The sequence below is a fragment of the Schistocerca nitens genome, chromosome 10, assembly GCF_023898315.1.
Source record: "Schistocerca nitens isolate TAMUIC-IGC-003100 chromosome 10, iqSchNite1.1, whole genome shotgun sequence".
NCBI lineage: Eukaryota > Metazoa > Arthropoda > Insecta > Orthoptera > Acrididae > Schistocerca > Schistocerca nitens.
In genome coordinates this window covers 116,341,369-116,350,984 of record NC_064623.1, presented here as the reverse complement: position 1 = coordinate 116,350,984, position 9,616 = coordinate 116,341,369, and positions in this window count along the sequence as shown.

Genomic DNA, 9,616 nt, shown 5'->3' with positions numbered 1-9,616 from the left:
TTTCCCATTTCATCTGCGTATATGTCTGATAACTGTGTAGTTTCTTCTCGAGACCTTCTCTTCGCCCTTTCCACTTGCTTTCTCACTTCCAGAGCCACATCGTCAGGTGGTCCACAGAGATGTTCTGATATGTTCCACACTTCTCCGTTCTTCGAAAGCTGCTTTCCCTTCCAACGATCCGCTTTTCGGCGTAAGCACATCCACGTAACCACACCTTCTTTAGATTCCCTCTGTTTAAGATACGCGTAACCATTGTAATGAGCAGAAGGCGTGCCCTTGTTCGTTGTAATAACTTCCATACTGATGGTCACATTAGGAACTTCGAAAGCAAACTGAGTGTAAGGACTTTTGAAACTTCCTGGCAGATTAAAACTGTGTGCCCGACCGAGACTCGAACTCGGTACCTTTGCCTTTCGTGGGCAAGTGCTCTACCATCTGAGCTACCGAAGGACGACTCACTCCTGGTACTCACAGCTTTACTTCTGCCAGTATCTCGTCTCCTACCTTCCAAACTTTACAGAAGCTCTCCTGCGAACCTTGCAGAACTAGCACTCCCGAAAGAAAGGATATTGTGGAGACATGGCTTAGCCACAGCCTGGAGGATGTTTCCAGAATGAGATTTTCACTCTGCAGCAGAGTGTGCGCTGATATGAAACTTCCTGGCAGATTAAAACTGTGTGCCCGACCGAGACTCGAACTCGGGACCTTTGCCTTTCGCGGGCAAGTGCTCTACCATCTGAGCTACTGACGCACGACTCACGCCCGGTACTCACAGCTTTACTTCTGCCAGTATCTCGTCTCCTACCACAGTTTTAATCTGCCAGGAAGTTTCATATAATTGAATATGGGCCACATTCTTGATGAACCTGTAGCTACGCACGACATACTCCGCGCACCGAAAGCCAGACTGCCTTTTAACATTAAAGAGAAGTTGTTGCACATTCCAGACAATGATGGAGAATATTTTCTATCTGTGCTTCATTCTGTTGATATGTTATATGTGGATCAACGTTCCGCACGGCAAAATAGCTGCCACAATATGTACGTCAGTGGCATGCAGAACGCGCAAGCTAGCCAAAAACACTGGCTAGCCAACTTAATCCTGGCGCGCCGGCCGCTGTAGGTTATGTAGCACAGCAGAATCAACACCTTCCTTTCGCAAACCAATACAACTACCAACATCAGCAGACACACCCCGTTATGAACTATAACCATAACGTATCAAACACAACAAGTGACAACCCACACAAGAGGCGCCGCAACAATGGTAATGGAAATAACAGAAACGGAAACAACAAAAGCTGGAACAAAAGCAGAAACAATTATAAGCCTGTACAAAATCAACAGCAAAACTGGAACCGTAACTATGGTAATGCGTACCAAAATACTGGCCCACCACCACAGTACAGCATCAACACAGATCCGTGGCAAATACCGCCAGAGCTTGTACAAAATCAAAATTGGGCTTTTCCCACTAGTCAGCAGGTAAGTCAAGACGCTAAACCGCGAAAGCCACAACAGATTGGAGAGTGCAATACACAATACCCTAATGTAAACGTAATAGAAGTGCCAAAGCCACGCAGGGTAGCCGCGCGGTTTAAGGTGCCTTGTCACGGTCTGTACGGCTCCCCCCGTCGGAGGTTCGAGTCCTCCCTTGGGGAATTGGTGTGTGTGTATTGTCCATAGCGTGAGTTAGTTTAAGGTACAGTAAGTAGTGTGTAGGCTTAGGAACCACTGACCTCAGCAATTTGGTCCCATAAGACCTTACCACAAATTTCCAATTTGTCAAGTGAAACTCCACCTCCGCCTGTATCATCACCCGCACTATTTACGACGACGTCAAACAAAAGACAGTCACTACTGTGCCCCAGGTCGTTGCTGAAGAAGGTTTGGGGGGGGGGGGGGAGACTTCAATATCAAATCATTGTTTGATACACCCACTGATGAACAACACAATGATTATGTAGCAAATAGTTTTAAGCAGCAACTACAGTTATTTATACGCTACAATCATGAGGACTGCTTATCTGATGAACTACTGCAGGAAGACACACAATGTCGTTCATATAACAATGAAATAGTTTTTGCTACAACAAATGATATAGTAGGAGGAATTCCAACCAGTATTGTTTTGGACACAGGAGCGGCTGTGAGTGCTTTGTCGTATAATTTCTATAAGAAAATGATTGAATTTGAACCTGTACCAGAGTTCCCTCTTCAGAAGTGTAAGATTTTAACTGCCGTGGGTAATAAGTCTAGAACAGCTAAGAAACATGAAACTTCCTGGCAGATTAAAACTGTGTGCCGGACCGGGACTCGAACTCGGGACCTTTGCCTTTCGCGGGTAAGTGCAAGTCTCGGTCCGGGACACAGTTTTAATCTGTCAGGAAGTTTCATATCAGCGCACACTCCGCTGCAGAGTGAAAATCTCATTCTAGCTACGAAACATATTTTTGTGACCATTAAGATAGATAATGGAACACTACAATGGCCATTCCTCGTGGTTCAGAAACTAATTACTAATTGTATTATAGGTTTAGATATGTTATGTGAGAAGGGCAGTATTATTGACTGTGAAACGTAAATGTTTCCTTAGACATAAAGGCAGTGAAATCACGATTGACTTGGATACAAGGACCCTCAAATATGACAAGTATTGTATGGGGTACAAAATTCAATTTTTGCAGGAGAGCAACGAAACAATCATGCAGGCACCCGCACCCGATAAAGAATATGATGACTTGAAAACACTGATTAGCCATAGGTTAAGTGAAACCATTGCTATTACTGGTGATGAACGCAATGGCCTTTATCAAGTACTATCTAAGTGTATACAGGTCTTTACCAAACAACCAGGAGTCATTAAGACATATGTTTATAAAACTGAAGTCAAGCCTCACCACATTTTCTATCACAAAACCTATAATGAACCACTATCTCAACGACCTGCAGTGTGGCAAGAACTTAAACAGATGTTAGAGTGGTAAATCATCGAACCTTCCACATCTCCCCACAGTAATCCATAACTTCTTGTCAAAAAATCTATCAGAAATGTTAAGAGTGGTGTTGATGCGCTTGCCATAAATGAAATTATACTACCTGCACGCACTAAACCAGAATATTTAGAGGAACAATTACAAAAATTTTTGGATGCTAAGTACTTTTCCACCACCAACTTAACAAATTCGTTTTGGCAAGTCGCAAGCACTCCTGATTCCAGAAAATATACTGTTTTCATATTTGGGGGCGAACGTATCAATTCTGTGTTCTTCCTTTCGGACTGAGCGTCAGTTCACGCGTATTTATTACTGCTTTGGATGACTTGGTTGGTGACGAGTTAGTTGAGACTGTTACACATTATGTCGATGATCTTTTGATAGCCACTATGACTTGGAATGAACATCTTGACGTCCTTGAAAAGATTCTGGATAAATTTGCACAAGCTGGTGTAACAGCTAACCTAAAGAAGTCGAAACTTGCTTGTAGTGAGATTAGGTATCTTGGACACATAATTAATGCACAAGGTATACGCCCTGATCCAGGTAAGTTGGACGCTATTAGGAATTTTCGCACTAAAAAACAACTGAAGTCATTTCTAGGACTCTGTTCTTTCGACGTTTCCTGTCACAACTATCGAACTGTAAGCATCTCCTAGATTTGAAACTTCCTGGCAGATTAAAACTGTGTGCCCGACCGAGACTCGAACTCAGGACCTTTGCCTTTCGCGGGCAAGTGCTCTACCATCTGAGCTACCGAAGCACGACTCACGCCTGGTACTCACAGCTTTACTTCTGCCAGTATCTCGTCTCCTACCTCCCAAACTTTACAGAAGCTCTCCTGCAAACCTTGCAGAACTAGCACTCCTGGAAGAAAGGATATAGCGGAGACATGGCTTAGCCACAGCCGGGGGGATGTTTCCAGAATGAGATTTTCACTCTGCAACGGAGTGTGCGCTGATATGAAACTTCCAGGCAGATTAAAACTGTGTGCCCGACCAAGACTGTGTGCCCGAGTTCGAGTCTCGGTCGGGCACACAGTTTTAATCTGCCAGGAAGTTTCATATCAGCGCACACTCCGCTGCAGAGTGAAAATCTCATTCTGATCTCCTAGATTTACTTGACAAGAATCAGATATGGATCTGGTCTGCACAGTGCCAGCAAGATTTTGATAACATTAAGCACGCATTGGTACATGCAAACATTTTAGAGCACCCAGACTTTAGTTTAGATTTTTGTATGACGTGTGACGCGTCATGCAGTGGCTTTGTTTGTTGCCTATTTCAAGTAGTTAAGAATGGAGAATAGGAACAGGTAAAAATCATTGCATTTGCAAGCCGTACTTTAAGTGAATGTGAACGTACTTATTCAACCACGGAACTTGAAACTCTTTCTATTGCCTGGGTGTTCAAAAAGTTTAACTATTATTTGTACGGAAAACACACGAAAATTTATTCAGATCACCAAGCTCTGACATTTTTGTTAACATGTAAGTTAGTTCCTCCTGGATTATCACTCTGGGCTTTATCTCTGCAGAATTACTCATTTGAGATTTAATACATTAAAGGTAAAGGCAACATAATTGCTGATGCTTTGTCCCGTCTTCCACAAGGAATGGAGGATTCTAAAACTGAGCTTGATAATGTCAATGACTACAGAGTACTCCTAATGCAGGATAAACAATATTACCAATATTACATTGCTTTATGTAGAAATAAGGCAGCTTTACAAAAATCTGATCTGCACTGGAACAAGGTAAGAACTTTAGTCATAGACCGATCTGACCATCCACTGTCTAGCCGTTACCTAATACATAATGATGTGTTATTCTATCGTCGTCATCCTCATGACTCTAACTGGTGTCTATGTATTCCCAAGGACTCGGAACACTACTTAATCTGGCACATACACTTAGTTTGGGGACATTATGGAATGAAGAAGTGCCTTGAAAAACTTAGCACGTATTGTTGCTTCGCTAATATGAGACGAAAAATTCACAATGTATTTAAAACGTGCATACGTTGTCAGAAATCTAAACCTCAGAACCTATCTTCAAGGACAGATCTACATTCCATACTACCCAGCAAACCTCTGGAGATAGTAAGTACGGACATAAGTGGTCCACATCCAGCAATTAGTGATGGTGTGAAGTAAATTTTAGCATTTTATGACATATTTTCTAAACATGTTAGGCTGTACGCCATAAAATCGGCAACTGCTAATTCTCACTTGACTACATTCCTCATGTGGGAAAATACAAGGCAATTTTATCTGGTAACTCCGCGTGTTACACAGCGTACAAATGGCATAAATTCTTGAAGGACAATAGTATTAAGAGCTTCTTTGTCTCCGAGTTTAGCCCACAATCTAATCCTACTGAACGAATTTTCAGAGAAGTGAACAGATTCATGAGGACGTCTATACCTACACAGCATTCTAATTGGGTAAGTTATTTGTTGCTATTTGAAGAAGTTCACAACAACCTGAATATATATATATATATATATATATATATATATATATATATATATATATATATATATATGACACAACCTATACACCTAACGAGCTTATGTTCGACTGCAAAGCATCAAATGAGTGGAGTGATCCGTTGCCAAAGATTTCACCTCAGCAGCTGCCACATGATGAAAAGGCAAGAGAAGTACTAAACAGACTGACGCAGCATGCTAATGCAAGAAACAGATACTATTCTAGTACTATTAAGCAAAAGCAGGAATTCAAGGTAGGCATACATGTACTATTGCGTACTTACCACAAATCTTCTGCACTAAAACGGCGCAATGCGAAGTGGCGTCTGCTGTACTACGATCCACACGTAATTGTCAACATACAGCATCGTGGTGCAAACCTATTGCAGGACATAAAAACAAATAGAATCATTGGGCTTTACGCTCATCGACAAGAGTATTTCATTCTAAGTAGTAAACATATATCTGTTAGTAATGAATAAGTAAACTGTATATTTATGAAACACACGTACCTCTCACTACTACTGCAGGGAAATAAGGTTGCATAAGAAATTTTATTTCAGCTGATCCAGCCAGCAGCAGATGAAGAAAGAAAAGATTTCGACTCCACCGAACGTACATAAACAACATCAGCCTAAATTTTAACGCAAATATTATGACGACATTTACACAAGTGCGATGAGAATATTTTTGAGACAACATTACTAACTGTAGCGTCGGTCAAGGACTATTCATGACTTATTGACGTATATGCAGAATCACACATCAACCAAACACTATCACCTAGGAACGGATTAGATGCAATTCATACTGCATAACACATGTTTTGTGAAGCCAAGGCCATATACACACTCTACGCACATTCGCAACGCGAGAATTCTGTAGGTTTGATTCACATATACTAATGCACAAACGTCTAAAGCAGATAGACGTTTGTCCATTAGTATATGTGCGCTTGGGCTCGTTTGCTGAGCCGGCCGCGGTGGCCGTGCGGTTCTGGCGCTGCAGTCCGGAACCGCGGGACTGCTACAGTCGCAGGTTCGATTCCTGCCTCGGGCATGGGTGTGTGTGATGTCCTTAGGTTGGTTAGGATTAAGTAGTTCTAAGTTCTAGGGGACTTATGACCTAAGATGTTGAGTCCCATAGTGCTCAGAGCCATTTGAACCATTCGTTTGCTGATGTATCCAGATGTTGTGTCTAATCTTTCCAATTTCAGGTGACATCCTTGCGCAAATGCAAGATTTGGTTCAAAAATCTGTAATGTCTGTAAAATTATGTAAACACTTATATTCCATATAAACCCAAGATGTAATTTATGTATAATTATTTATATTGACGTAAAGCAAAATGTAATATGTTGGCATGTAAATGTGATCAGAATTTGTAATATGTATAAAACTGTGTAAACCACGAGATTTACGTGAAAGGGAGTGCTTTAAAGATCTACATACATCGCAATGTCTGTAACCACGATGAAGTACGTGTGCAAAATTGTTAAAACTATTCTTCATATATCGCTATCAGAATGAGCGCGATGAAATAATTATGTAAAAAACTTGATAACATTCTTTTTACGTCGCCATATGAACTGTGAGCGCGATGGAACTCTGCATGTGAAGTGCAATAACATTTGTAGTGCATCACCTAATGACATTTACCACAATGTAACTGTGCATAATAAGGACCTGGTAAAATACTGAACCTACGGTCGTGACGCACAAAAGCACTGAAGATAACTCCACGAGTGGAGGAATTTTGGATGGGACTTGAGGGAATGTAATGTTCTGGGAATACAACAGCCACTCTTACCTGGACAAATCGCTGACCGATGCCAGCAGTTTGCCGTCCGAAGTCTTGCATCCATGCCTTCACGGAACTTATGTTGTGGAATGGAAATCCACTGGTCTTCAATAATGCGACGCATGACCTAGGAAGAACAGTGTTATCAGTGAAAATAAACAGAGCAACGAGTGAACATGCCCACATATCGGTTGTCAAATCTGTGTACAGTGACGTCGATATGCAATAATATGTACATTAGGCAAACTACCAAAACAATGCTCACCTTTGCGCTATTATTGTATGTATTATATATATGAACTGCAAAGGAGGACACGTTGTACAAGAACAGCTAGTCTGAAACAGAAAGACATTTTAAATGTTATACTTTCCATGAGAGACAATGACCAATAATGAAATGTATTTTGCTTTAACCCGGATCACTTGCGTTGTTAGAAAAATCTAGCATTTATTGTTTTAGTGAAATATTCCAGCACATTTCAAAGATAATGAACTGACGATCTAGAAATATTTTCTTTCGTATCCCGTGCTTCCATTAATCTGTGACTCGACAATCAAATTTCAACAATAGCTTGATAGTTGTGCCATTATTTGAAGTGGTGTGCAGTGCTAGATTTTTTCTAACATGGGAGTCTTGACGTATCAATTACTTCTCCTTTTGTGGAATACCGCCTTGCTTCACTTTTAGTGTTTCTTGTACTTGTAACATGTGGCTGTGTTCGTTTGTTTTCTCCTGAAAATGTTCAGCGTATGTTACGTCTTTTATAAGAAAAGTAAGTATTCTTACTGGGTTTTACGAATTGAATGAAACAATTGTTTATACAGAGTACAAGACATTCTCTGTCGGATACGAAAATATATAAAACTTTTCAGGGAAGAAGTCATGTCAGAGGAACAGATATTGGTGTGGCTAGATAAACCACTAGAGGAGGATATTTACATAGTGGGTCTGTCATCAGATACTGACACACCCTCTAAGCACGAAGAAATCATTGCCGCAACATATCATTCAGACAGCGAATCTGATACTTCTGCTACAGCTGTTTCTCAATATACAGATCGTGAAACATTTCTTGGTAAGAATGGAATAAATAAGATTGGTTGAAGCAACACGCTCCTCCAGCAAAAACTGCCCATCAGAATACTGTAACAAAGCTTCCAGGTGTGAAGGGTGTTACAAAAAATTTGAAAACAATTTTGGAATTGTGGAAATTATTTTTTCCAGACAGTGTAATTGGCCGCATTGTGGAATACACAAACCAAGAACTTGATAGAATGGCAGCATCCTATTCGCGGAGTGCTCGAGACTACCCACAGACAGATTTTGATGAGTTATCTGCTTTCTTTGGTGTATTATATCTCGTAGGAGTGAAAAAGGCACAGTATCTCAATACTGATGAGCTATGGGACACTGATGGGACTGCACCAGATTTCTTTATTGCATCGATGAGGTTCCACTCAATTCTCCAAGCTTAACGACAAATCTACGAGAGCTGAGGGAAGGGAAACAGATAATCTGCCACCTATTACAGAAATATTTGACGAATTTGTGGATGTTTGCAAGAAGAGCTGTAGTGCTGTGCTTTAACAGTGGTAGACGAGATGTCTGAACCATTCCGTGGACGTTGCAAATTCACGCAGTAAATAGCGAACAAGCCTGCAAAATATGGCATCAAAGTATATGCCCTCTGTGAATCCAGAACGTTTTATACGCTAAATTTGGAAGTATATGCAGGCAAACAGCCTACTGGGCCATTCAAGTACCCAGTGATGCAGAGAATGTGGTGTTACGATTGATTCGACCGATTGACAAAACAGGCAGAAATGTGGCGATGAACAATTATTTTACATCTATAACATTGGCTAACAAAATGTATGCCAATCATTGACTCACAGTAGTAGGTACTCTACGGAAGGATAAAAGAGAAATTCCACCAGAACGTCTGGACGTAAAATATAGGCAACTAAACAGCAGCATATTCGCATTTGGAGAATAACCAAGCAACAACTGCTTGATCTGCTAACATGTCCCAAAAAAGAAACAGAAAAAGAATGTTCTAATGTTATCCACCATGCACAGCGACGATGCTATACAGGCTGACAGTGGCGAAGTGAACAAATATGAAGCCATTACATTTTACAATCTCACAAAAGGAGGTGTGGATGTTGTCGACCGTTTCAAATCAGAATATTCTGTTTCAAGAATAAGCAACCACTGACCTCAAATAATATATAAGGTAACCACAAATGACTTAATTACATGGAGAAGATTCATCACAGAATTGAGTATGATGCTTACAAAAGCCCACAAGATCAAACGCATGTCGATTC